The sequence below is a fragment of the Pleurodeles waltl genome, unplaced genomic scaffold (genome assembly GCF_031143425.1).
Source record: "Pleurodeles waltl isolate 20211129_DDA unplaced genomic scaffold, aPleWal1.hap1.20221129 scaffold_91, whole genome shotgun sequence".
Taxonomy (NCBI): Eukaryota; Metazoa; Chordata; class Amphibia; order Caudata; family Salamandridae; genus Pleurodeles; species Pleurodeles waltl.
Genome location: NW_027150403.1, coordinates 162357 through 189065, shown reverse-complemented (window position 1 = coordinate 189065; position 26709 = coordinate 162357). Strand labels below are relative to the sequence as shown.

Genomic DNA, 26709 nt, shown 5'->3' with positions numbered 1-26709 from the left:
AAAGGGCTGCGTGTGAAGGGGCCGTATTTACAAGGTGGTGTTAAGCCACAAAACGTGGTTGAACGGCGTCTTGTAAATACGGCACAGTACATAGTGCCACCGGGGCGTCAGTAAAGATGATGTGCCGGTGGCGATAGGGCCTTGTAAGTCTGGCCCTTTCTTTGCTCAAGGTGTATGTTCTTGGTGAAGGTAGGAAAGCCATTTTCGCTCTCATACCTTCCTTCCTTGGCTGGCTTGACCACAGTAGGCCCAGGCTTCAATGGAAAGGTCAAAAAGGGAGCAACTGACTGCCGTAAGGTGTATCGTCTTCTCTTGGTGAGTTGAGACCGATGCCCTTGGAGCGAAGTACCTCACGATGGTGAGGGATAGACACAGCCTCTTTAATTTCAATTTACCTGTCAGGTGAGGTGGTAAATGCAAATAATGTGATAAAGCACAGCAACTTGCTGTTTCTGCCTGGCCTCGAACCAGGGACCTTTCGCGTGTAAGGCGAACATGATAACCACTACACTACAGAAACATACATGCCTGCTTATTTGCTTCATGTGGCTATGCATTGGACTGGAACCACTGCACTGGAAACAGACACACCTGCTTTCTTTATGTGGCTATGCTTTGGACTGGAATGCAAGGACTAAGGGACAATATTCATGACGCTCAAAGCTGAGCCTTTCTGACAGGATCTCTTCCTTTGGAAGAAAGGAACTGGGATCACTTTCATTCCAAGAGGTGATTTCAAAACCAGCCCTGCAATTACTTTGGAGAAGCACTGTGCATTTCATGTTCCAACGAGAAGTGCTGCTCCAACACAAAAAAGCAGTTAGAAAGAAATCCCGCACTCCTTCATCATGCCGAACTGCCTCAACACCAGTAGAAAGCATGCAATGCATTCCACCATGGCATCTTACAAGAGTGGAAAGCAGAAATACTCCTGTTTAAAAACAGATCAAACCTATGAAGGCACGGGCTCATCCGGGATTTGAACCCGGGACCTCTCACACCCAAAGCGAGAATCATACCCCTAGACCAACGAGCCTGCTGCTGCAAAAGCCTTTCAAACATCTTCTGAAGTGTCTTTGTGAAAAAGCAGGGCCACTTGGAGACTCTCCTTCTAAGCGTGCCATAGCAATTGATGTTTTGTGCAAAGGTTTTTTTTTTTTGCCTCTAGCAAGGCAAGAGGTAGTCAAGAAGCCCTATGCTAGCAAGCTGAACTGTTTCGCTGATGAGAAAAGCAGACCCTTTCTGGTAGTTGTACGCCTCCGCAGGACCTGGGCCCTTGCACCGTAGACTTCCAGACCAGAAGCACTGAAGGGCCTGCCATCTCTTGCGCCTGAGCCAGAGGAGCACGCCTCTTGTATTCAAGCACACTTGCTCACTCAGTGCTTGATCAGGCTCGATCAGGCGAGATTTATATGAGTGCCTCACAGGCCTGAAACACTCACCTGGGAGACGCGGGGTGGCTGAATTCCCAGAATGGCCTTCGATAGGAAAATCACCTCCTTTCCTCCCGACTCATTTCAGAATTGGGTGAAAATCGCAAGACAGTGTTCAGGGGTGCATGGGTACTGCCTACTCCCAGCTGCCTCTCTGTCTTCTTCATGTTAATTTCAAGTCACAAGGAGGGACCATTGCCATTCTGCTCCGCCCACCTAACCAGGAAACCCAGGTTGAGCTTGTCTGCCTGTTGTTGTTGCAGGGGCAGTGCCTTCTCTGCCCAAAAGTGGCAGGAGAGCCTCACTTCAAACGATGGAATCAACTGCTTAAGTAGAAACCAGCATGGTAGTTACAGTGATAAGGTGCAGCTCTAACAGAAGGCGTGACTGAGATGCCCCTTCCAGAAATACATGGAATGCTGATTGAGGGCCCAGCCGGAGGGTTGGTGGATTTCTTTTCATATGCTACAGCAGCTTGCAAAGATAGTGTTGTGGGGAGCTGGCTGTGCAAGCAGAGGAAGATTTAAGGGCAGAAAATAGACCTATCAGAAGTGCGATTTGAACCCACAACTACATGAGCAAACCAGGATGCTTAGCTTAACTGAAGATCAAGCTCTCTTGAGGCTGCCGCCTTAGACCACTCGGCCATCCTGACAGCTGAGTCTGTGTTTAGGTCTGACTCCTCAGTCTGCACTTGTCGATGCTGCCGCTTGCAATGTTCCTATCAAGGTGACAGGTTTAAAGGCCCCACAATATAACATGGCCAAGAAAAAAAAAAGTAAAAAACAGAATAAGAAACCAGGCACATGCACGACTACGCAAAGATGCAGATAACTTTTTACCGGCCTGCAATAGTAATACAAGTTTTACACAGGTCACAAGTTTTTAAAGGCCATCCCTGAGTGAGACTAAGCTTTTAGGGAGCAAACACAAAAGCAGACACTGCCCATTGTTTCTGCCCGGTCTCGAACCGGGGACCTTTCGCGTGTTAGGCGAACGTGATAACCACTACACTACAGAAACAAGCATGAGGGCTTGACTGAAGGAGCAAAATTCCCCTCATATGTTTGCCCGATTGCCTCTATACTTGATCAGCAGTTGCTCGCAAAGCGAGGAGTAAGTGTGAAAATTGCAGCGTTGTCAGCCAGCAAGCGTACACTCAGATGTACTGAAAAGTCACAGATGCGGGTAGAGACAAATATCTGATGCCTAAATGCCTGAAACCAGAGCCTGTGAAAGCATCACACAGAGCACACTGAAAGCAAGCAGGAAGGAAGCCAAGGCATGGTGATCCTTTTTTTCTCCTGAGGCTAAAAATATTTTGCACAACAATGCTTTGAGTGGAATGAGGAATCTTCAAGCTTTGTGTATTTTGAGTAAAATTTGTGTGTTTTCTGCTAAAAAGGGTGTGTTGGGGATTTGGACCCGGACACCAACGAGCGAGGGCACAGAAGCACCACTGCTCAGACCCTGCTCCTAGGGTTGAGGGCAGAGAGTGTGCGAATACATCGCAAGGCAAGAAAATGCACATGGTTCTCTCTTCTGCAATATGACTAGAGTCATTTCCATGGTCGTCATCGAACATGACATAAAACGCCTCTATCCTTTAGACCTTTTGGCCCATAATTACAAGAGGATGACTGAGTGAGACGCTCTGCCAAATTTGGCAGCCTCGCACTCAGTCATTTTCAAAATGCAGGGAAGCGCCGTATTTAGTAGAATACAGCGCACCCCTGTGCTTCCCTCTGCGCCAGCTCTAAATTAGCTGCCGAGCGCCAACGCAGCCATCCTTGCGCCATGGTACAAGGATGGCTGCGTGGAGGGGGAAATTGTTTTTGTTCAGGAAGGCACACCTTCCTGCACAACAGAAATCTTCAGTGGCGATATGTTCGTGCAGCACACATAGAAAGAGCAAAAATGAGGAGAAATGAAAACATTTCTGCTCGTTTCTCCACTATAACGACACCCATTGTATGGCGCTTGGATTTTGGCGCTGCCACAGATTTACAAAAACTCATAAAACTGGAGCAGCATCAAAATGCTATGGTGTTGCAGTGGCCCACCCAGAGCAACGCCCATTGCACGCCCCTTCCAGGGAAAGGGCTGCGTGTGAAGGGGCCGTATTTACAAGGTGGTGTTAAGCCACAAAACGTGGTTGAACGGCGTCTTGTAAATACGGCACAGTACATAGTGCCACCGGGGCGTCACTAAAGATGATGTGCCGGTGGCGATAGGGCCTTGTAAGTCTGGCCCTTTCTTTGCTCAAGGTGTATGTTCTTGGTGAAGGTAGGAAAGCCATTTTCGCTCTCATACCTTCCTTCGCTGGCTTGACCACAGTAGGCCCAGGCTTCAATGGAAAGGTCAAAAAGGGAGCAACTGACTGCCGTAAGGTGTATCGTCTTCTCTTGGTGAGTTGAGACCGATGCCCTTGGAGCGTAGTACCTCACGATGGTGAGGGATAGACACAGCCTCTTTAATTTCAATTTACCTGTCAGGTGAGGTGGTAAATGCAAATAATGTGATATAGCACAGAAACTTGCTGTTTCTGCCTGGCCTCGAACCAGGGACCTTTCGCGTGTAAGGCGAACGTGATAACCACTACACTACAGAAACAGACATGCCTGCTTACTTGCTTCATGTGGCTATGCATTGGACTGCTGCACTGGAAACAGACACACCTGCTTTCTTTATGTGGCTATGCTTTGGACTGGAATGCAAGGACTAAGGGACAATATTCATGACCCTCAAAGCTGAGCCTTTCTGACAGGATCTCTTCCTTTGGAAGAAAGGAACTGGGATCACTTTCATTCCAAGAGGTGATTTCAAAACCAGACCTGCAATTACTTTGGAGAAGCACTGTGCATTTCATGTTCCAACGAGAAGTGCTGCTCCAACACAAAAAAGCAGTTAGAAAGAAATCCCGCACTCCTTCATCATGCCGAACTGCCTCGACACCAGTAGAAAGCATGCAATGCATTCCACCATGGCATCTTACAAGAGTGGAAAGCAGAAATACTCCTGTTTAAAAACAGATCGAACCTATGAAGGCACGGGCTCGTCCGGGATTTGAACCCGGGACCTCTCACACCCAAAGCGCGAATCATACCCCTAGACCAACGAGCCTGCTGCTGCAAAAGCCTTTCAAACATCTTCTGAAGTGTCTTTGTGAAAAAGCAGGGCCACTTGGAGACTCTCCTTCTAAGCGTGCCATAGCAATTGATGTTTTGTGCCAAGGTTTTTTTTTTTGCCTCTAGCAAGGCAAGAGGTAGTCAAGAAGCCCTATGCTAGCAAGCTGAACTGTGGCGCTGATGAGAAAAGCAGACCCTTTCTGGTAGTTGTACGCCTCCGCAGGACCTGGGCCCTTGCACCGTAGACTTCCAGACCAGAAGCACTGAAGGGCCTGCCATCTCTTGCGCCTGAGCCAGAGGAGCATGCCTCTTGTATTCAAGCACACTTGCTCGCTCAGTGCTCGATCAGGCTTGATCAGGCGAGATTTATATGAGTGCCTCACAGGCCTGAAACACTCACCTGGGAGACGCGGGGTGGCTGAATTCCCAGAATGGCCTTCGATAGGAAAATCACCTCCTTTCCTCCCGACTCATTTCAGAATTGGGTGAAAATCGCAAGACAGTGTTCAGGGGTGCATGGGTACTGCCTACTCCCAGCTGCCTCTCTGTCTTCTTCATGTTAATTTCAAGTCACAAGGAGGGACCATTGCCATTCTGCTCCGCCCACCTAACCAGGAAACCCAGGTTGAGCTTGTCTGCCTGTTGTTGCAGGGGCAGTGCCTTCTCTACCCAAAAGTGGCAGGAGAGCCTCACTTCAAACGATGGAATCAACTGCTAAGTAGAAACCAGCATGGTAGTTACAGTGATAAGGTGCAGCTCTAACAGAAGGCGTGACTGAGATGCCCCTTCCAGAAATACATGGAATGCTGATTGAGGGCCCAGCCGGAGGGTTGGTGGATTTCTTTTCATATGCTACAGCAGCTTGCAAAGATAGTGTTGTGGGGAGCTGGCTGTGCAAGCAGGGGAAGATTTAAGGGCAGAAAATAGACCTATCAGAAGTGCGATTTGAACCCACAACTACATGAGCAAACCAGGATGCTTAGCTTAACTGAAGATCAAGCTCTCTTGAGGCTGCCGCCTTAGACCACTCGGCCATCCTGACAGCTGAGTCTGTGTTTAGGTCTGACTCCTCAGTCTGCACTTGACGATGCTGCCGCTTGCAATGTTCCTATCAAGGTGACAGGTTTAAAGGCCCCACAATATAACATGGCCAAGAAAAAAAAAAGTAAAAAACAGAATAAGAAACCAGGCACATGCACGACTACGCAAAGATGCAGATAACTTTTTACCGGCCTGCAATAGTAATACAAGTTTTACACAGGTCACAAGTTTTTAAAGGCCATCCCTGAGTGAGACTAAGCTTTTAGGGAGCAAACACAAAAGCAGACACTGCCCATTGTTTCTGCCCGGTCTCGAACCGGGGACCTTTCGCGTGTTAGGCAAACGTGATTACCACTACACTACAGAAACAAGCATGAGGGCTTGACTGAAGGAGCAAAATTCCCCTCATATGTTTGCCCGATTGCCTCTATACTTGATCAGCAGTTGCTCGCAAAGCGAGGAGTAAGTGTGAAAATTGCAGCGTTGTCAGCCAGCAAGCGTACACTCAGATGTACTGAAAAGTCACAGCTGCGGGTAGAGACAAATATCTGATGCCTAAATGCCTGAAACCAGAGCCTGTGAAAGCATCACACAGAGCACACTGAAAGCAAGCAGGAAGGAAGCCAAGGCATGGTGATCCTTTTTTTCTCCTGAGGCTAAAAATATTTTGCACAACAATGCTTTGAGTGGAATGAGGAATCTTCAAGCTTTGTGTATTTTGAGTAAAATTTGTGTGTTTTCTGCTAAAAAGGGTGTGTTGGGGATTTGGACCCGGACACCAACGAGCGAGGGCACAGAAGCACCACTGCTCAGACCCTGCTCCTAGGGTTGAGGGCAGAGAGTGGGCGAATACATCGCAAGGCAAGAAAATGCACAGGGTTCTCTCTTCTGCAATATGACTAGAGTCATTTCCATGGTCGTCATCGAACATGACATAAAACGCCTCTATCCTTTAGACCTTTTGGCCCATAATTACAAGAGGATGACTGAGTGAGACGCTCTGCCAAATTTGGCAGCCTCGCACTCAGTCATTTTCAAAATGCAGGGAAGCGCCGTATTTAGTACAATACAGCGCACCCCTGTGCTTCCCTCTGCGCCAGCTCTAAATTAGCTGCCGAGCGCCAACGCAGCCATCCTTGCGCCATGGTACAAGGATGGCTGCGTGGAGGGGGAAATTGTTTTTGTTCAGGAAGGCACACCTTCCTGCACAACAGAAATCTTCAGTGGCGATATGTTCGTGCAGCACACATAGAAAGAGCAAAAATGAGGAGAAATGAAAACATTTCTGCTCGTTTCTCCACTATAACGACACCCATTGTATGGCGCTTGGATTTTGGCGCTGCCACAGATTTACAAAAACTCGTAAAACTGGAGCAGCATCAAAATGCTATGGTGTTGCAGTGGCCCACCCAGAGCAACGCCCATTGCACGCCCCTTCCAGGGAAAGGGCTGCGTGTGAAGGGGCCGTATTTACAAGGTGGTGTTAAGCCACAAAACGTGGTTGAACGGCGTCTTGTAAATACGGCACAGTACATAGTGCCACCGGGGCGTCACTAAAGATGATGTGCCGGTGGCGATAGGGCCTTGTAAGTCTGGCCCTTTCTTTGCTCAAGGTGTATGTTCTTGGTGAAGGTAGGAAAGCCATTTTCGCTCTCATACCTTCCTTCCTTGGCTGGCTTGACCACAGTAGGCCCAGGCTTCAATGGAAAGGTCAAAAAGGGAGCAACTGACTGCCGTAAGGTGTATCGTCTTCTCTTGGTGAGTTGAGACCGATGCCCTTGGAGCGTAGTACCTCACGATGGTGAGGGATAGACACAGCCTCTTTAATTTCAATTTACCTGTCAGGTGAGGTGGTAAATGCAAATAATGTGATAAAGCACAGCAACTTGCTGTTTCTGCCTGGCCTCAAACCAGGGACCTTTCGCGTGTAAGGCGAACATGATAACCACTACACTACAGAAACATACATGCCTGCTTATTTGCTTCATGTGGCTATGCATTGGACTGGAACCACTGCACTGGAAACAGACACACCTGCTTTCTTTATGTGGCTATGCTTTGGACTGGAATGCAAGGACTAAGGGACAATATTCATGACGCTCAAAGCTGAGCCTTTCTGACAGGATCTCTTCCTTTGGAAGAAAGGAACTGGGATCACTTTCATTCCAAGAGGTGATTTCAAAACCAGCCCTGCAATTACTTTGGAGAAGCACTGTGCATTTCATGTTCCAACGAGAAGTGCTGCTCCAACACAAAAAAGCAGTTAGAAAGAAATCCCGCACTCCTTCATCATGCCGAACTGCCTCGACACCAGTAGAAAGCATGCAATGCATTCCACCATGGCATCTTACAAGAGTGGAAAGCAGAAATACTCCTGTTTAAAAACAGATCGAACCTATGAAGGCACGGGCTCGTCCGGGATTTGAACCCGGGACCTCTCACACCCAAAGCGAGAATCATACCCCTAGACCAACGAGCCTGCTGCTGCAAAAGCCTTTCAAACATCTTCTGAAGTGTCTTTGTGAAAAAGCAGGGCCACTTGGAGACTCTCCTTCTAAGCGTGCCATAGCAATTGATGTTTTGTGCCAAGGGTTTTTTTTTTGCCTCTAGCAAGGCAAGAGGTAGTCAAGAAGCCCTATGCTAGCAAGCTGAACTGTGGCGCTGATGAGAAAAGCAGACCCTTTCTGGTAGTTGTATGCCTCCGCAGGACCTGGGCCCTTGCACCGTAGACTTCCAGACCAGAAGCACTGAAGGGCCTGCCATCTCTTGCGCCTGAGCCAGAGGAGCATGCCTCTTGTATTCAAGCACACTTGCTCGCTCAGTGCTCGATCAGGCGAGATTTATATGAGTGCCTCACAGGCCTGAAACACTCACCTGGGAGACGCGGGGTGGCTGAATTCCCAGAATGGCCTTCGATAGGAAAATCACCTACTTTCCTCCCGACTCATTTCAGAATTGGGTGAAAATCGCAAGACAGTGTTCAGGGGTGCATGGGTACTGCCTACTCCCAGCTGCCTCTCTGTCTTCTTCATGTTAATTTCAAGTCACAAGGAGGGACCATTGCCATTCTGCTCCGCCCACCTAACCAGGAAACCCAGGTTGAGCTTGTCTGCCTGTTGTTGTTGCAGGGGCAGTGCCTTCTCTGCCCAAAAGTGGCAGGAGAGCCTCACTTCAAACGATGGAATCAACTGCTTAAGTAGAAACCAGCATGGTAGTTACAGTGATAAGGTGCAGCTCTAACAGAAGGCGTGACTGAGATGCCCCTTCCAGAAATACATGGAATGCTGATTGAGGGCCCAGCCGGAGGGTTGGTGGATTTCTTTTCATATGCTACAGCAGCTTGCAAAGATAGTGTTGTGGGGAGCTGGCTGTGCAAGCAGAGGAAGATTTAAGGGCAGAAAATAGACCTATCAGAAGTGCGATTTGAACCCACAACTACATGAGCAAACCAGGATGCTTAGCTTAACTGAAGATCAAGCTCTCTTGAGGCTGCCGCCTTAGACCACTCTGCCATCCTGACAGCTGAGTCTGTGTTTAGGTCTGACTCCTCAGTCTGCACTTGTCGATGCTGCCGCTTGCAATGTTCCTATCAAGGTGACAGGTTTAAAGGCCCCACAATATAACATGGCCAAGAAAAAAAAAAGTTAAAAACAGAATAAGAAACCAGGCACATGCACGACTACGCTAAGATGCAGATAACTTTTTACCGGCCTGCAATAGTAATACAAGTTTTACACAGGTCACAAGTTTTTAAAGGCCATCCCTGAGTGAGACTAAGCTTTTAGGGAGCAAACACAAAAGCGGACACTGCCCATTGTTTCTGCCCGGTCTCGAACCGGGGACCTTTCGCGTGTTAGGCGAACGTGATAACCACTAAACTACAGAAACAAGCATGAGGGCTTGACTGAAGGATCAAAATTCCCCTCATATGTTTGCCCGATTGCCTCGATACTTGATCAGCAGTTGCTCGCAAAGCGAGGAGTAAGTGTGAAAATTGCAGCGTTGTCAGCCAGCAAGCGTACACTCAGATGTACTGAAAAGTCACAGCTGCGGGTAGAGACAAATATCTGATGCCTAAATGCCTGAAACCAGAGCCTGTGAAAGCATCACACAGAGCACACTGAAAGCAAGCAGGAAGGAAGCCAAGGCATGGTGATCCTTTTTTTCTCCTGAGGCTAAAAATATTTTGCACAACAATGCTTTGAGTGGAATGAGGAATCTTCAAGCTTTGTGTATTTTGAGTAAAATTTGTGTGTTTTCTGCTAAAAAGGGTGTGTTGGGGATTTGGACCCGGACACCAACGAGCGAGGGCACAGAAGCACCACTGCTCAGACCCTGCTCCTAGGGTTGAGGGCAGAGAGTGGGCGAATACATCGCAAGGCAAGAAAATGCACATGGTTCTCTCTTCTGCAATATGACTAGAGTCATTTCCATGGTCGTCATCGAACATGACATAAAACGCCTCTATCCTTTAGACCTTTTGGCCCATAATTACAAGAGGATGACTGAGTGAGATGCTCTGCCAAATTTGGCAGCCTCGCACTCAGTCATTTTCAAAATGCAGGGAAGCGCCGTATTTAGTAGAATACAACGCACCCCTGTGCTTCCCTCTGCGCCAGCTCTAAATTAGCTGCCGAGCGCCAACGCAGCCATCCTTGCGCCATGGTACAAGGATGGCAGCGTGGAGGGGGAAATTGTTTTTGTTCAGGAAGGCACACCTTCCTGCACAACAGAAATCTTCAGTGGCGATATGTTCGTGCAGCACACATAGAAAGAGCAAAAATGAGGAGAAATGAAAACATTTCTGCTCGTTTCTCCACTATAACGACACCCATTGTATGGCGCTTGGATTTTGGCGCTGCCACAGATTTACAAAAACTCGTAAAACTGGAGCAGCATCAAAATGCTATGGTGTTGCAGTGGCCCACCCAGAGCAACGCCCATTGCACGCCCCTTCCAGGGAAAGGGCTGCGTGTGAAGGGGCCGTATTTACAAGGTGGTGTTAAGCCACAAAACGTGGTTGAACGGCGTCTTGTAAATACGGCACAGTACATAGTGCCACCGGGGCGTCACTAAAGATGATGTGCCGGTGGCGATAGGGCCTTGTAAGTCTGGCCCTTTCTTTGCTCAAGGTGTATGTTCTTGGTGAAGGTAGGAAAGCCATTTTCGCTCTCATACCTTCCTTCCTTGGCTGGCTTGACCACAGTAGGCCCAGGCTTCAATGGAAAGGTCAAAAAGGGAGCAACTGACTGCCGTAAGGTGTATCGTCTTCTCTTGGTGAGTTGAGACCGATGCCCTTGGAGCGAAGTACCTCACGATGGTGAGGGATAGACACAGCCTCTTTAATTTCAATTTACCTGTCAGGTGAGGTGGTAAATGCAAATAATGTGATAAAGCACAGCAACTTGCTGTTTCTGCCTGGCCTCGAACCAGGGACCTTTCGCGTGTAAGGCGAACATGATAACCACTACACTACAGAAACATACATGCCTGCTTACTTGCTTCATGTGGCTATGCATTGGACTGGAACCACTGCACTGGAAACAGACACACCTGCTTTCTTTATGTGGCTATGCTTTGGACTGGAATGCAAGGACTAAGGGACAATATTCATGACGCTCAAAGCTGAGCCTTTCTGACAGGATCTCTTCCTTTGGAAGAAAGGAACTGGGATCACTTTCATTCCAAGAGGTGATTTCAAAACCAGCCCTGCAATTACTTTGGAGAAGCACTGTGCATTTCATGTTCCAACGAGAAGTGCTGCTCCAACACAAAAAAGCAGTTAGAAAGAAATCCCGCACTCCTTCATCATGCCGAACTGCCTCAACACCAGTAGAAAGCATGCAATGCATTCCACCATGGCATCTTACAAGAGTGGAAAGCAGAAATACTCCTGTTTAAAAACAGATCGAACCTATGAAGGCACGTGCTCATCCGGGATTTGAACCCGGGACCTCTCACACCCAAAGCGAGAATCATACCCCTAGACCAACGAGCCTGCTGCTGCAAAAGCCTTTCAAACATCTTCTGAAGTGTCTTTGTGAAAAAGCAGGGCCACTTGGAGACTCTCCTTCTAAGCGTGCCATAGCAATTGATGTTTTGTGCCAAGGTTTTTTTTTTTTGCCTCTAGCAAGGCAAGAGGTAGTCAAGAAGCCCTATGCTAGCAAGCTGAACTGTTTCGCTGATGAGAAAAGCAGACCCTTTCTGGTAGTTGTACGCCTCCGCAGGACCTGGGCCCTTGCACCGTAGACTTCCAGACCAGAAGCACTGAAGGGCCTGCCATCTCTTGCGCCTGAGCCAGAGGAGCACGCCTCTTGTATTCAAGCACACTTGCTCACTCAGTGCTTGATCAGGCTCGATCAGGCGAGATTTATATGAGTGCCTAACAGGCCTGAAACACTCACCTGGGAGACGCGGGGTGGCTGAATTCCCAGAATGGCCTTCGATAGGAAAATCACCTCCTTTCCTCCCGACTCATTTCAGAATTGGGTGAAAATCGCAAGACAGTGTTCAGGGGTGCATGGGTACTGCCTACTCCCAGCTGCCTCTCTGTCTTCTTCATGTTAATTTCAAGTCACAAGGAGGGACCATTGCCATTCTGCTCCGCCCACCTAACCAGGAAACCCAGGTTGAGCTTGTCTGCCTGTTGTTGTTGCAGGGGCAGTGCCTTCTCTGCCCAAAAGTGGCAGGAGAGCCTCACTTCAAACGATGGAATCAACTGCTTAAGTAGAAACCAGCATGGTAGTTACAGTGATAAGGTGCAGCTCTAACAGAAGGCGTGACTGAGATGCCCCTTCCAGAAATACATGGAATGCTGATTGAGGGCCCAGCCGGAGGGTTGGTGGATTTCTTTTCATATGCTACAGCAGCTTGCAAAGATAGTGTTGTGGGGAGCTGGCTGTGCAAGCAGAGGAAGATTTAAGGGCAGAAAATAGACCTATCAGAAGTGCGATTTGAACCCACAACTACATGAGCAAACCAGGATGCTTAGCTTAACTGAAGATCAAGCTCTCTTGAGGCTGCCGCCTTAGACCACTCGGCCATCCTGACAGCTGAGTCTGTGTTTAGGTCTGACTCCTCAGTCTGCACTTGTCGATGCTGCCGCTTGCAATGTTCCTATCAAGGTGACAGGTTTAAAGGCCCCACAATATAACATGGCCAAGAAAAAAAAAAGTAAAAAACAGAATAAGAAACCAGGCACATGCACGACTACGCAAAGATGCAGATAACTTTTTACCGGCCTGCAATAGTAATACAAGTTTTACACAGGTCACAAGTTTTTAAAGGCCATCCCTGAGTGAGACTAAGCTTTTAGGGAGCAAACACAAAAGCAGACACTGCCCATTGTTTCTGCCCGGTCTCGAACCGGGGACCTTTCGCGTGTTAGGCGAACGTGATAACCACTACACTACAGAAACAAGCATGAGGGCTTGACTGAAGGAGCAAAATTCCCCTCATATGTTTGCCCGATTGCCTCTATACTTGATCAGCAGTTGCTCGCAAAGCGAGGAGTAAGTGTGAAAATTGCAGCGTTGTCAGCCAGCAAGCGTACACTCAGATGTACTGAAAAGTCACAGATGCGGGTAGAGACAAATATCTGATGCCTAAATGCCTGAAACCAGAGCCTGTGAAAGCATCACACAGAGCACACTGAAAGCAAGCAGGAAGTAAGCCAAGGCATGGTGATCCTTTTTTTCTCCTGAGGCAAAAAATATTTTGCACAACAATGCTTTGAGTGGAATGAGGAATCTTCAAGCTTTGTGTATTTTGAGTTAAATTTGTGTGTTTTCTGCTAAAAAGGGTGTGTTGGGGATTTGGACCCGGACACCAACGAGCGAGGGCACAGAAGCACCACTGCTCAGACCCTGCTCCTAGGGTTGAGGGCAGAGAGTGTGCGAATACATCGCAAGGCAAGAAAATGCACATGGTTCTCTCTTCTGCAATATGACTAGAGTCATTTCCATGGTCGTCATCGAACATGACATAAAACGCCTCTATCCTTTAGACCTTTTGGCCCATAATTACAAGAGGATGACTGAGTGAGACGCTCTGCCAAATTTGGCAGCCTCGCACTCAGTCATTTTCAAAATGCAGGGAAGCGCCGTATTTAGTAGAATACAGCGCACCCCTGTGCTTCCCTCTGCGCCAGCTCTAAATTAGCTGCCGAGCGCCAACGCAGCCATCCTTGCGCCATGGTACAAGGATGGCTGCGTGGAGGGGGAAATTGTTTTTGTTCAGGAAGGCACACCTTCCTGCACAACAGAAATCTTCAGTGGCGATATGTTCGTGCAGCACACATAGAAAGAGCAAAAATGAGGAGAAATGAAAACATTTCTGCTCGTTTCTCCACTATAACGACACCCATTGTATGGCGCTTGGATTTTGGCGCTGCCACAGATTTACAAAAACTCGTAAAACTGGAGCAGCATCAAAATGCTATGGTGTTGCAGTGGCCCACCCAGAGCAACGCCCATTGCACGCCCCTTCCAGGGAAAGGGCTGCGTGTGAAGGGGCCGTATTTACAAGGTGGTGTTAAGCCACAAAACGTGGTTGAACGGCGTCTTGTAAATACGGCACAGTACATAGTGCCACCGGGGCGTCACTAAAGATGATGTGCCGGTGGCGATAGGGCCTTGTAAGTCTGGCCCTTTCTTTGCTCAAGGTGTATGTTCTTGGTGAAGGTAGGAAAGCCATTTTCGCTCTCATACCTTCCTTCGCTGGCTTGACCACAGTAGGCCCAGGCTTCAATGGAAAGGTCAAAAAGGGAGCAACTGACTGCCGTAAGGTGTATCGTCTTCTCTTGGTGAGTTGAGATCGATGCCCTTGGAGCGTAGTACCTCACGATGGTGAGGGATAGACACAGCCTCTTTAATTTCAATTTACCTGTCAGGTGAGGTGGTAAATGCAAATAATGTGATATAGCACAGAAACTTGCTGTTTCTGCCTGGCCTCGAACCAGGGACCTTTCGCATGTAAGGCGAACGTGATAACCACTACACTACAGAAACAGACATGCCTGCTTACTTGCTTCATGTGGCTATGCATTGGACTGCTGCACTGGAAACAGACACACCTGCTTTCTTTATGTGGCTATGCTTTGGACTGGAATGCAAGGACTAAGGGACAATATTCATGACCCTCAAAGCTGAGCCTTTCTGACAGGATCTCTTCCTTTGGAAGAAAGGAACTGGGATCACTTTCATTCCAAGAGGTGATTTCAAAACCAGACCTGCAATTACTTTGGAGAAGCACTGTGCATTTCATGTTCCAACGAGAAGTGCTGCTCCAACACAAAAAAGCAGTTAGAAAGAAATCCCGCACTCCTTCATCATGCCGAACTGCCTCGACACCAGTAGAAAGCATGCAATGCATTCCACCATGGCATCTTACAAGAGTGGAAAGCAGAAATACTCCTGTTTAAAAACAGATCGAACCTATGAAGGCACGGGCTCGTCCGGGATTTGAACCCGGGACCTCTCACACCCAAAGCGAGAATCATACCCCTAGACCAACGAGCCTGCTGCTGCAAAAGCCTTTCAAACATCTTCTTAAGTGTCTTTGTGAAAAAGCAGGGCCACTTGGAGACTCTCCTTCTAAGCGTGCCATAGCAATTGATGTTTTGTGCCAAGGGTTTTTTTTTTGCCTCTAGCAAGGCAAGAGGTAGTCAAGAAGCCCTATGCTAGCAAGCTGAACTGTGGCGCTGATGAGAAAAGCAGACCCTTTCTGGTAGTTGTACGCCTCCGCAAGACCTGGGCCCTTGCACCGTAGACTTCCAGACCAGAAGCACTGAAGGGCCTGCCATCTCTTGCGCCTGAGCCAGAGGAGCATGCCTCTTGTATTCAAGCACACTTGCTCGCTCAGTGCTCGATCAGGCTTGATCAGGCGAGATTTATATGAGTGCCTCACAGGCCTGAAACACTCACCTGGGAGACGCGGGGTGGCTGAATTCCCAGAATGGCCTTCGATAGGAAAATCACCTCCTTTCCTCCCGACTCATTTCAGAATTGGGTGAAAATCGCAAGACAGTGTTCAGGGGTGCATGGGTACTGCCTACTCCCAGCTGCCTCTCTGTCTTCTTCATGTTAATTTCAAGTCACAAGGAGGGACCATTGCCATTCTGCTCCGCCCACCTAACCAGGAAACCCAGGTTGAGCTTGTCTGCCTGTTGTTGTTGCAGGGGCAGTGCCTTCTCTGCCCAAAAGTGGCAGGAGAGCCTCACTTCAAACGATGGAATCAACTGCTTAAGTAGAAACCAGCATGGTAGTTACAGTGATAAGGTGCAGCTCTAACAGAAGGCGTGACTGAGATGCCCCTTCCAGAAATACATGGAATGCTGATTGAGGGCCCAGCCGGAGGGTTGGTGGATTTCTTTTCATATGCTACAGCAGCTTGCAAAGATAGTGTTGTGGGGAGCTGGCTGTGCAAGCAGAGGAAGATTTAAGGGCAGAAAATAGACCTATCAGAAGTGCGATTTGAACCCACAACTACATGAGCAAACCAGGATGCTTAGCTTAACTGAAGATCAAGCTCTCTTGAGGCTGCCGCCTTAGACCACTCGGCCATCCTGACAGCTGAGTCTGTGTTTAGGTCTGACTCCTCAGTCTGCACTTGTCGATGCTGCCGCTTGCAATGTTCCTATCAAGGTGACAGGTTTAAAGGCCCCACAATATAACATGGCCAAGAAAAAAAAAAGTAAAAAACAGAATAAGAAACCAGGCACATGCACGACTACGCAAAGATGCAGATAACTTTTTACCGGCCTGCAATAGTAATACAAGTTTTACACAGGTCACAAGTTTTTAAAGGCCATCCCTGAGTGAGACTAAGCTTTTAGGGAGCAAACACAAAAGCAGACACTGCCCATTGTTTCTGCCCGGTCTTGAACCGGGGACCTTTCGCGTGTTAGGCGAACGTGATAACCACTACACTACAGAAACAAGCATGAGGGCTTGACTGAAGGAGCAAAATTCCCCTCATATGTTTGCCCGATTGCCTCTATACTTGATCAGCAGTTGCTCGCAAAGCGAGGAGTAAGTGTGAAAATTGCAGCGTTGTCAGCCAGCAAGCGTACACTCAGATGTACTGAAAAGTCACAGATGCGGGTAGAGACAAATATCTGATGCCTAAATGCCTGAAACCAGAGCCTGTGAAAGCATCACACAGAGCACACTGAAAGCAAGCAGGAAGGAAGCCAAGGCATGGTGATCCTTTTTTTCTCCTGAGGCTAAAAATATTTTGCACAACAATGCTTTGAGTGGAATGAGGAATCTTCAAGCTTTGTGTATTTTGAGTAAAATTTGTGTGTTTTCTGCTAAAAAGGGTGTGTTGGGGATTTGGACCCGGACACCAACGAGCGAGGGCACAGAAGCACCACTGCTCAGACCCTGCTCCTAGGGTTGAGGGCAGAGAGTGTGCGAATACATCGCAAGGCAAGAAAATGCACATGGTTCTCTCTTCTGCAATATGACTAGAGTCATTTCCATGGTCGTCATCGAACATGACATAAAACGCCTCTATCCTTTAGACCTTTTGGCCCATAATTACAAGAGGATGACTGAGTGAGACGCTCTGCCAAATTTGGCAGCCTCGCACTCAGTCATTTTCAAAATGCAGGGAAGCGCCGTATTTAGTAGAATACAGCGCACCCCTGTGCTTCCCTCTGCGCCAGCTCTAAATTAGCTGCCGAGCGCCAACGCAGCCATCCTTGCGCCATGGTACAAGGATGGCTGCGTGGAGGGGGAAATTGTTTTTGTTCAGGAAGGCACACCTTCCTGCACAACAGAAATCTTCAGTGGCGATATGTTCGTGCAGCACACATAGAAAGAGCAAAAATGAGGAGAAATGAAAACATTTCTGCTCGTTTCTCCACTATAACGACACCCATTGTATGGCGCTTGGATTTTGGCGCTGCCACAGATTTACAAAAACTCGTAAAACTGGAGCAGCATCAAAATGCTATGGTGTTGCAGTGGCCCACCCAGAGCAACGCCCATTGCACGCCCCTTCCAGGGAAAGGGCTGCGTGTGAAGGGGCCGTATTTACAAGGTGGTGTTAAGCCACAAAACGTGGTTGAACGGCGTCTTGTAAATACGGCACAGTACATAGTGCCACCGGGGCGTCACTAAAGATGATGTGCCGGTGGCGATAGGGCCTTGTAAGTCTGGCCCTTTCTTTGCTCAAGGTGTATGTTCTTGGTGAAGGTAGGAAAGCCATTTTCGCTCTCATACCTTCCTTCCTTGGCTGGCTTGACCACAGTAGGCCCAGGCTTCAATGGAAAGGTCAAAAAGGGAGCAACTGACTGCCGTAAGGTGTATCGTCTTCTCTTGGTGAGTTGAGACCGATGCCCTTGGAGCGTAGTACCTCACGATGGTGAGGGATAGACACAGCCTCTTTAATTTCAATTTACCTGTCAGGTGAGGTGGTAAATGCAAATAATGTGATAAAGCACAGCAACTTGCTGTTTCTGCCTGGCCTCCAACCAGGGACCTTTCGCGTGTAAGGCGAACATGATAACCACTACACTACAGAAACATACATGCCTGCTTACTTGCTTCATGTGGCTATGCATTGGACTTGAACCACTGCACTGGAAACAGACACACCTGCTTTCTTTATGTGGCTATGCTTTGGACTGGAATGCAAGGACTAAGGGACAATATTCATGACGCTCAAAGCTGAGCCTTTCTGACAGGATCTCTTCCTTTGGAAGAAAGGAACTGGGATCACTTTCATTCCAAGAGGTGATTTCAAAACCAGCCCTGCAATTACTTTGGAGAAGCACTGTGCATTTCATGTTCCAACGAGAAGTGCTGCTCCAACACAAAAAAGCAGTTAGAAAGAAATCCCGCACTCCTTCATCATGCCGAACTGCCTCGACACCAGTAGAAAGCATGCAATGCATTCCACCATGGCATCTTACAAGAGTGGAAAGCAGAAATACTCCTGTTTAAAAACAGATCGAACCTATGAAGGCACGGGCTCGTCCGGGATTTGAACCCGGGACCTCTCACACCCAAAGCGAGAATCATACCCCTAGACCAACGAGCCTGCTGCTGCAAAAGCCTTTCAAACATCTTCTGAAGTGTCTTTGTGAAAAAGCAGGGCCACTTGGAGACTCTCCTTCTAAGCGTGCCATAGCAATTGATGTTTTGTGCCAAGGTTTTTTTTTTTGCCTCTAGCAAGGCAAGAGGTAGTCAAGAAGCCCTATGCTAGCAAGCTGAACCGTGGCGCTGATGAGAAAATCAGACCCTTTCTGGTAGTTGTACGCCTCCGCATGACCTGGGCCCTTGCACCGTAGACTTCCAGACCAGAAGCACTGAAGGGCCTGCCATCTCTTGCGCCTGAGCCAGAGGAGCATGCCTCTTGTATTCAAGCACACTTGCTCGCTCAGTGCTCGATCAGGCTTGATCAGGCGAGATTTATATGAGTGCCTCACAGGCCTGAAACACTCACCTGGGAGACGCGGGGTGGCTGAATTCCCAGAATGGCCTTCGATAGGAAAATCACCTCCTTTCCTCCCGACTCATTTCAGAATTGGGTGAAAATCGCAAGACAGTGTTCAGGGGTGCATGGGTACTGCCTACTCCCAGCTGCCTCTCTGTCTTCTTCATGTTAATTTCAAGTCACAAGGAGGGACCATTGCCATTCTGCTCCGCCCACCTAACCAGGAAACCCAGGTTGAGCTTGTCTGCCTGTTGTTGTTGCAGGGGCAGTGCCTTCTCTGCCCAAAAGTGGCAGGAGAGCCTCACTTCAAACGATGGAATCAACTGCTTAAGTAGAAACCAGCATGGTAGTTACAGTGATAAGGTGCAGCTCTAACAGAAGGCGTGACTGAGATGCCCCTTCCAGAAATACATGGAATGCTGATTGAGGGCCCAGCCGGAGGGTTGGTGGATTTCTTTTCATATGCTACAGCAGCTTGCAAAGATAGTGTTGTGGGGAGCTGGCTGTGCAAGCAGAGGAAGATTTAAGGGCAGAAAATAGACCTATCAGAAGTGCGATTTGAACCCACAACTACATGAGCAAACCAGGATGCTTAGCTTAACTGAAGATCAAGCTCTCTTGAGGCTGCCGCCTTAGACCACTCGGCCATCCTGACAGCTGAGTCTGTGTTTAGGTCTGACTCCTCAGTCTGCACTTGTCGATGCTGCCGCTTGCAATGTTCCTATCAAGGTGACAGGTTTAAAGGCCCCACAATATAACATGGCCAAGAAAAAAAAAAGAAAAAAACAGAATAAGAAACCAGGCACATGCACGACTACGCAAAGATGCAGATAACTTTTTACCGGCCTGCAATAGTAATACAAGTTTTACACAGGTCACAAGTTTTTAAAGGCCATCCCTGAGTGAGACTAAGCTTTTAGGGAGCAAACACAAAAGCGGACACTGCCCATTGTTTCTGCCCGGTCTCGAACCGGGGACCTTTCGCGTGTTAGGCGAACGTGATAACCACTACACTACAGAAACAAGCATGAGGGCTTGACTGAAGGAGCAAAATTCCCCTCATATGTTTGCCCGATTGCCTCTATACTTGATCAGCAGTTGCTCGCAAAGCGAGGAGTAAGTGTGAAAATTGCAGCGTTGTCAGCCAGCAAGCGTACACTCAGATGTACTGAAAAGTCACAGCTGCGGGTAGAGACAAATATCTGATGCCTAAATGCCTGAAACCAGAGCCTGTGAAAGCATCACACAGAGCACACTGAAAGCAAGCAGGAAGGAAGCCAAGGCATGGTGATCCTTTTTTTCTCCTGAGGCTAAAAATATTTTGCACAACAATGCTTTGAGTGGAATGAGGAATCTTCAAGCTTTGTGTATTTTGAGTAAAATTTGTGTGTTTTCTGCTAAAAAGGGTGTGTTGGGGATTTGGACCCGGACACCAACGAGCGAGGGCACAGAAGCACCACTGCTCAGACCCTGCTCCTAGGGTTGAGGGCAGAGAGTGGGCGAATACATCGCAAGGCAAGAAAATGCACATGGTTCTCTCTTCTGCAATATGACTAGAGTCATTTCCATGGTCGTCATCGAACATGACATAAAACGCCTCTATCCTTTAGACCTTTTGGCCCATAATTACAAGAGGATGACTGAGTGAGACGCTCTGCCAAATTTGGCAGCCTCGCACTCAGTCATTTTCAAAATGCAGGGAAGCGCCGTATTTAGTAGAATACAGCGCACCCCTGTGCTTCCCTCTGCGCCAGCTCTAAATTAGCTGCCGAGCGCCAACGCAGCCATCCTTGCGCCATGGTACAAGGATGGCTGCGTGGAGGGGGAAATTGTTTTTGTTCAGGAAGGCACACCTTCCTGCACAACAGAAATCTTCAGTGGCGATATGTTCGTGCAGCACACATAGAAAGAGCAAAAATGAGGAGAAATGAAAACATTTCTGCTCGTTTCTCCACTATAACGACACCCATTGTATGGCGCTTGGATTTTGGCGCTGCCACAGATTTACAAAAACTCGTAAAACTGGAGCAGCATCAAAATGCTATGGTGTTGCAGTGGCCCACCCAGAGCAACGCCCATTGCACGCCCCTTCCAGGGAAAGGGCTGCGTGTGAAGGGGCCGTATTTACAAGGTGGTGTTAAGCCACAAAACGTGGTTGAACGGCGTCTTGTAAATACGGCACAGTACATAGTGCCACCGGGGCGTCACTAAAGATGATGTGCCGGTGGCGATAGGGCCTTGTAAGTCTGGCCCTTTCTTTGCTCAAGGTGTATGTTCTTGGTGAAGGTAGGAAAGCCATTTTCGCTCTCATACCTTCCTTCCTTGGCTGGCTTGACCACAGTAGGCCCAGGCTTCAATGGAAAGGTCAAAAAGGGAGCAACTGACTGCCGTAAGGTGTATCGTCTTCTCTTGGTGAGTTGAGACCGATGCCCTTGGAGCGTAGTACCTCACGATGGTGAGGGATAGACACAGCCTCTTTAATTTCAATTTACCTGTCAGGTGAGGTGGTAAATGCAAATAATGTGATGAAGCACAGCAACTTGCTGTTTCTGCCTGGTCTCAAACCAGGGACCTTTCGCGTGTAAGGCGAACATGATAACCACTACACTACAGAAACATACATGCCTGCTAACTTGCTTCATGTGGCTATGCATTGGACTGGAACCACTGCACTGGAAACAGACACACCTGCTTTCTTTATGTGGCTATGCTTTGGACTGGAATGCAAGGACTAAGGGACAATATTCATGATGCTCAAAGCTGAGCCTTTCTGACAGGATCTCTTCCTTTGGAAGAAAGGAACTGGGATCACTTTCATTCCAAGAGGTGATTTCAAAACCAGCCCTGCAATTACTTTGGAGAAGCACTGTGCATTTCATGTTCCAACGAGAAGTGCTGCTCCAACACAAAAAAGCAGTTAGAAAGAAATCCCGCACTCCTTCATCATGCCGAACTGCCTCGACACCAGTAGAAAGCATGCAATGCATTCCACCATGGCATCTTACAAGAGTGGAAAGCAGAAATACTCCTGTTTAAAAACAGATCGAACCTATGAAGGCACGGGCTCGTCCGGGATTTGAACCCGGGACCTCTCACACCCAAAGCGAGAATCATACCCCTAGACCAACGAGCCTGCTGCTGCAAAAGCCTTTCAAACATCTTCTGAAGTGTCTTTGTGAAAAAGCAGGGCCACTTGGAGACTCTCCTTCTAAGCGTGCCATAGCAATTGATGTTTTGTGCCAAGGGTTTTTTTTTTGCCTCTAGCAAGGCAAGAGGTAGTCAAGAAGCCCTATGCTAGCAAGCTGAACTGTGGCGCTGATGAGAAAAGCAGACCCTTTCTGGTAGTTGTACGCCTCCGCAGGACCTGGGCCCTTGCACCGTAGACTTCCAGACCAGAAGCACTGAAGGGCCTGCCATCTCTTGCGCCTGAGCCAGAGGAGCATGCCTCTTGTATTCAAGCACACTTGCTCGCTCAGTGCTCGATCAGGCGAGATTTATATGAGTGCCTCACAGGCCTGAAACACTCACCTGGGAGACGCGGGCTGGCTGAATTCCCAGAATGGCCTTCGATAGGAAAATCACCTCCTTTCCTCCCGACTCATTTCAGAATTGGGTGAAAATCGCAAGACAGTGTTCAGGGGTGCATGGGTACTGCCTACTCCCAGCTGCCTCTCTGTCTTCTTCATGTTAATTTCAAGTCACAAGGAGGGACCATTGCCATTCTGCTCCGCCCACCTAACCAGGAAACCCAGGTTGAGCTTGTCTGCCTGTTGTTGTTGCAGGGGCAGTGCCTTCTCTGCCCAAAAGTGGCAGGAGAGCCTCACTTCAAACGATGGAATCAACTGCTTAAGTAGAAACCAGCATGGTAGTTACAGTGATAAGGTGCAGCTCTAACAGAAGGCGTGACTGAGATGCCCCTTCCAGAAATACATGGAATGCTGATTGAGGGCCCAGCCGGAGGGTTGGTGGATTTCTTTTCATATGCTACAGCAGCTTGCAAAGATAGTGTTGTGGGGAGCTGGCTGTGCAAGCAGAGGAAGATTTAAGGGCAGAAAATAGACCTATCAGAAGTGCGATTTGAACCCACAACTACATGAGCAAACCAGGATGCTTAGCTTAACTGAAGATCAAGCTCTCTTGAGGCTGCCGCCTTAGACCACTCGGCCATCCTGACAGCTGAGTCTGTGTTTAGGTCTGACTCCTCAGTCTGCACTTGTCGATGCTGCCGCTTGCAATGTTCCTATCAAGGTGACAGGTTTAAAGGCCCCACAATATAACATGGCCAAGAAAAAAAAAAGTAAAAAACAGAATAAGAAACCAGGCACATGCACGACTACGCAAAGATGCAGATAACTTTTTACCGGCCTGCAATAGTAATACAAGTTTTACACAGGTCACAAGTTTTTAAAGGCCATCCCTGAGTGAGACTAAGCTTTTAGGGAGCAAACACAAAAGCGGACACTGCCCATTGTTTCTGCCCGGTCTCGAACCGGGGACCTTTCGCGTGTTAGGCGAACGTGATAACCACTACACTACAGAAACAAGCATGAGGGCTTGACTGAAGGAGCAAAATTCCCCTCATATGTTTGCCCGATTGCCTCTATACTTGATCAGCAGTTGCTCGCAAAGCGAGGAGTAAGTGTGAAAATTGCAGCGTTGTCAGCCAGCAAGCGTACACTCAGATGTACTGAAAAGTCACAGCTGCGGGTAGAGACAAATATCTGATGCCTAAATGCCTGAAACCAGAGCCTGTGAAAGCATCACACAGAGCACACTGAAAGCAAGCAGGAAGGAAGCCAAGGCATTGTGATCCTTTTTTTCTCCTGAGGCTAAAAATATTTTGCACAACAATGCTTTGAGTGGAATGAGGAATCTTCAAGCTTTGTGTATTTTGAGTAAAATTTGTGTGTTTTCTGCTAAAAAGGGTGTGTTGGGGATTTGGACCCGGACACCAACGAGCGAGGGCACAGAAGCACCACTGCTCAGACCCTGCTCCTAGGGTTGAGGGCAGAGAGTGGGCGAATACATCGCAAGGCAAGAAAATGCACATGGTTCTCTCTTCTGCAATATGACTAGAGTCATTTCCATGGTCGTCATCGAACATGACATAAAACGCCTCTATCCTTTAGACCTTTTGGCCCATAATTACAAGAGGATGACTGAGTGAGACGCTCTGCCAAATTTGGCAGCCTCGCACTCAGTCATTTTCAAAATGCAGGGAAGCGCCGTATTTAGTAGAATACAGCGCACCCCTGTGCTTCCCTCTGCGCCAGCTCTAAATTAGCTGCCGAGCGCCAACGCAGCCATCCTTGCGCCATGGTACAAGGATGGCTGCGTTGAGGGGGAAATTGTTTTTGTTCAGGAAGGCACACCTTCCTGCACAACAGAAATCTTCAGTGGCGATATGTTCGTGCAGCACACATAGAAAGAGCAAAAATGAGGAGAAATGAAAACATTTCTGCTCGTTTCTCCACTATAACGACACCCATTGTATGGCGCTTGGATTTTGGCGCTGCCACAGATTTACAAAAACTCGTAAAACTGGAGCAGCATCAAAATGCTATGGTGTTGCAGTGGCCCACCCAGAGCAACGCCCATTGCACGCCCCTTCCAGGGAAAGGGCTGCGTGTGAAGGGGCCGTATTTACAAGGTGGTGTTAAGCCACAAAACGTGGTTGAACGGCGTCTTGTAAATACGGCACACTACATAGTGCCACCGGGGCGTCACTAAAGATGATGTGCCGGTGGCGATAGGGCCTTGTAAGTCTGGCCCTTTCTTTGCTCAAGGTGTATGTTATTGGTGAAGGTAGGAAAGCCATTTTCGCTCTCATACCTTCCTTCGCTGGCTTGACCACAGTAGGCCCAGGCTTCAATGGAAAGGTCCAAAAGGGAGCAACTGACTGCCGTAAGGTGTATCGTCTTCTCTTGGTGAGTTGAGACCGATGCCCTTGGAGAGTAGTACCTCACGATGGTGAGGGATAGACACAGCCTCTTTAATTTCAATTTACCTGTCAGGTGAGGTGGTAAATGCAAATAATGTGATAAAGCACAGCAACTTGCTGTTTCTGCCTGGCCTCGAACCAGGGACCTTTCGCGTGTAAGGCGAACGTGATAACCACTACACTACAGAAACAGACATGCCTGCTTACTTGCTTCATGTGGCTATGCATTGGACTGCTGCACTGGAAACAGACACACCTGCTTTCTTTATGTGGCTATGCTTTGGACTGGAATGCAAGGACTAAGGGACAATATTCATGACGCTCAAAGCTGAGCCTTTCTGAAAGGATCTCTTCCTTTGGAAGAAAGGAACTGGGATCACTTTCATTCCAAGAGGTGATTTCAAAACCAGCCCTGCAATTACTTTGGAGAAGCACTGTGCATTTCATGTTCCAACGAGAAGTGCTGCTCCAACACAAAAAAGCAGTTAGAAAGAAATCCCGCACTCCTTCATCATGCCGAACTGCCTCGACACCAGTAGAAAGCATGCAATGCATTCCACCATGGCATCTTACAAGAGTGGAAAGCAGAAATACTCCTGTTTAAAAACAGATCGAACCTATGAAGGCACGGGCTCGTCCGGGATTTGAACCCGGGACCTCTCACACCCAAAGCAAGAATCATACCCCTAGACCAACGAGCCTGCTGCTGCAAAAGCCTTTCAAACATCTTCTGAAGTGTCTTTGTGAAAAAGCAGGGCCACTTGGAGACTCTCCTTCTAAGCGTGCCATAGCAATTGATGTTTTGTGCCAAGGTTTTTTTTTTTGCCTCTAGCAAGGCAAGAGGTAGTCAAGAAGCCCTATGCTAGCAAGCTGAACTGTGGCGCTGATGAGAAAAGCAGACCCTTTCTGGTAGTTGTACGCCTCCGCAGGACCTGGGCCCTTGCACCGTAGACTTCCAGACCAGAAGCACTGAAGGGCCTGCCATCTCTTGCGCCTGAGCCAGAGGAGCATGCCTCTTGTATTCAAGCACACTTGCTCGCTCAGTGCTCGATCAGGCGAGATTTATATGAGTGCCTCACAGGCCTGAAACACTCACCTGGGAGACGCGGGCTGGCTGAATTCCCAGAATGGCCTTCGATAGGAAAATCACCTCCTTTCCTCCCGACTCATTTCAGAATTGGGTGAAAATCGCAAGACAGTGTTCAGGGGTGCATGGGTACTGCCTACTCCCAGCTGCCTCTCTGTCTTCTTCATGTTAATTTCAAGTCACAAGGAGGGACCATTGCCATTCTGCTCCGCCCACCTAACCAGGAAACCCAGGTTGAGCTTGTCTGCCTGTTGTTGTTGCAGGGGCAGTGCCTTCTCTGCCCAAAAGTGGCAGGAGAGCCTCACTTCAAACGATGGAATCAACTGCTTAAGTAGAAACCAGCATGGTAGTTACAGTGATAAGGTGCAGCTCTAACAGAAGGCGTGACTGAGATGCCCCTTCCAGAAATACATGGAATGCTGATTGAGGGCCCAGCCGGAGGGTTGGTGGATTTCTTTTCATATGCTACAGCAGCTTGCAAAGATAGTGTTGTGGGGAGCTGGCTGTGCAAGCAGAGGAAGATTTAAGGGCAGAAAATAGACCTATCAGAAGTGCGATTTGAACCCACAACTACATGAGCAAACCAGGATGCTTAGCTTAACTGAAGATCAAGCTCTCTTGAGGCTGCCGCCTTAG

General features: G+C 48.3%; 21 non-coding genes across 21 annotated transcripts; all 21 read right to left on the bottom strand.

Annotated features, from left to right (window-relative positions):
- Nucleotides 1–447: 447 nt before the first annotated feature.
- Nucleotides 448–520, bottom strand: TRNAV-UAC (transfer RNA valine (anticodon UAC)). The gene has a single exon. It is a non-coding gene; the product is annotated as a tRNA-Val (tRNA).
- A 444-nt stretch (nt 521–964) lies between these two features.
- TRNAP-UGG (transfer RNA proline (anticodon UGG)) lies at nt 965–1036 on the bottom strand. The gene has a single exon. It is a non-coding gene; the product is annotated as a tRNA-Pro (tRNA).
- A 1347-nt stretch (nt 1037–2383) lies between these two features.
- Nucleotides 2384–2456, bottom strand: TRNAV-AAC (transfer RNA valine (anticodon AAC)). Its single transcript has one exon. It is a non-coding gene; the product is annotated as a tRNA-Val (tRNA).
- Nucleotides 2457–3973: 1517 nt separating this feature from the next.
- Nucleotides 3974–4046, bottom strand: TRNAV-UAC (transfer RNA valine (anticodon UAC)). The gene has a single exon. It is a non-coding gene; the product is annotated as a tRNA-Val (tRNA).
- A 1852-nt stretch (nt 4047–5898) lies between these two features.
- TRNAV-AAC (transfer RNA valine (anticodon AAC)) lies at nt 5899–5971 on the bottom strand. Its single transcript has one exon. It is a non-coding gene; the product is annotated as a tRNA-Val (tRNA).
- A 1521-nt stretch (nt 5972–7492) lies between these two features.
- TRNAV-UAC (transfer RNA valine (anticodon UAC)) lies at nt 7493–7565 on the bottom strand. Its single transcript has one exon. It is a non-coding gene; the product is annotated as a tRNA-Val (tRNA).
- Nucleotides 7566–8009: 444 nt separating this feature from the next.
- TRNAP-UGG (transfer RNA proline (anticodon UGG)) lies at nt 8010–8081 on the bottom strand. The gene has a single exon. It is a non-coding gene; the product is annotated as a tRNA-Pro (tRNA).
- A 1336-nt stretch (nt 8082–9417) lies between these two features.
- Nucleotides 9418–9490, bottom strand: TRNAV-AAC (transfer RNA valine (anticodon AAC)). The gene has a single exon. It is a non-coding gene; the product is annotated as a tRNA-Val (tRNA).
- Nucleotides 9491–11011: 1521 nt separating this feature from the next.
- Nucleotides 11012–11084, bottom strand: TRNAV-UAC (transfer RNA valine (anticodon UAC)). Its single transcript has one exon. It is a non-coding gene; the product is annotated as a tRNA-Val (tRNA).
- A 443-nt stretch (nt 11085–11527) lies between these two features.
- Nucleotides 11528–11600, bottom strand: TRNAP-UGG (transfer RNA proline (anticodon UGG)). The gene has a single exon. It is a non-coding gene; the product is annotated as a tRNA-Pro (tRNA).
- Nucleotides 11601–12947: 1347 nt separating this feature from the next.
- On the bottom strand, nt 12948–13020 carry TRNAV-AAC (transfer RNA valine (anticodon AAC)). Its single transcript has one exon. It is a non-coding gene; the product is annotated as a tRNA-Val (tRNA).
- Nucleotides 13021–14537: 1517 nt separating this feature from the next.
- Nucleotides 14538–14610, bottom strand: TRNAV-UAC (transfer RNA valine (anticodon UAC)). Its single transcript has one exon. It is a non-coding gene; the product is annotated as a tRNA-Val (tRNA).
- A 438-nt stretch (nt 14611–15048) lies between these two features.
- On the bottom strand, nt 15049–15120 carry TRNAP-UGG (transfer RNA proline (anticodon UGG)). Its single transcript has one exon. It is a non-coding gene; the product is annotated as a tRNA-Pro (tRNA).
- Nucleotides 15121–16466: 1346 nt separating this feature from the next.
- Nucleotides 16467–16539, bottom strand: TRNAV-AAC (transfer RNA valine (anticodon AAC)). The gene has a single exon. It is a non-coding gene; the product is annotated as a tRNA-Val (tRNA).
- Nucleotides 16540–18577: 2038 nt separating this feature from the next.
- TRNAP-UGG (transfer RNA proline (anticodon UGG)) lies at nt 18578–18649 on the bottom strand. Its single transcript has one exon. It is a non-coding gene; the product is annotated as a tRNA-Pro (tRNA).
- Nucleotides 18650–19995: 1346 nt separating this feature from the next.
- On the bottom strand, nt 19996–20068 carry TRNAV-AAC (transfer RNA valine (anticodon AAC)). The gene has a single exon. It is a non-coding gene; the product is annotated as a tRNA-Val (tRNA).
- Nucleotides 20069–21589: 1521 nt separating this feature from the next.
- On the bottom strand, nt 21590–21662 carry TRNAV-UAC (transfer RNA valine (anticodon UAC)). Its single transcript has one exon. It is a non-coding gene; the product is annotated as a tRNA-Val (tRNA).
- A 444-nt stretch (nt 21663–22106) lies between these two features.
- TRNAP-UGG (transfer RNA proline (anticodon UGG)) lies at nt 22107–22178 on the bottom strand. Its single transcript has one exon. It is a non-coding gene; the product is annotated as a tRNA-Pro (tRNA).
- Nucleotides 22179–23514: 1336 nt separating this feature from the next.
- Nucleotides 23515–23587, bottom strand: TRNAV-AAC (transfer RNA valine (anticodon AAC)). The gene has a single exon. It is a non-coding gene; the product is annotated as a tRNA-Val (tRNA).
- A 1517-nt stretch (nt 23588–25104) lies between these two features.
- Nucleotides 25105–25177, bottom strand: TRNAV-UAC (transfer RNA valine (anticodon UAC)). Its single transcript has one exon. It is a non-coding gene; the product is annotated as a tRNA-Val (tRNA).
- Nucleotides 25178–25615: 438 nt separating this feature from the next.
- Nucleotides 25616–25687, bottom strand: TRNAP-UGG (transfer RNA proline (anticodon UGG)). Its single transcript has one exon. It is a non-coding gene; the product is annotated as a tRNA-Pro (tRNA).
- Between the last annotated feature and the right edge of the window lie 1022 nt (nt 25688–26709).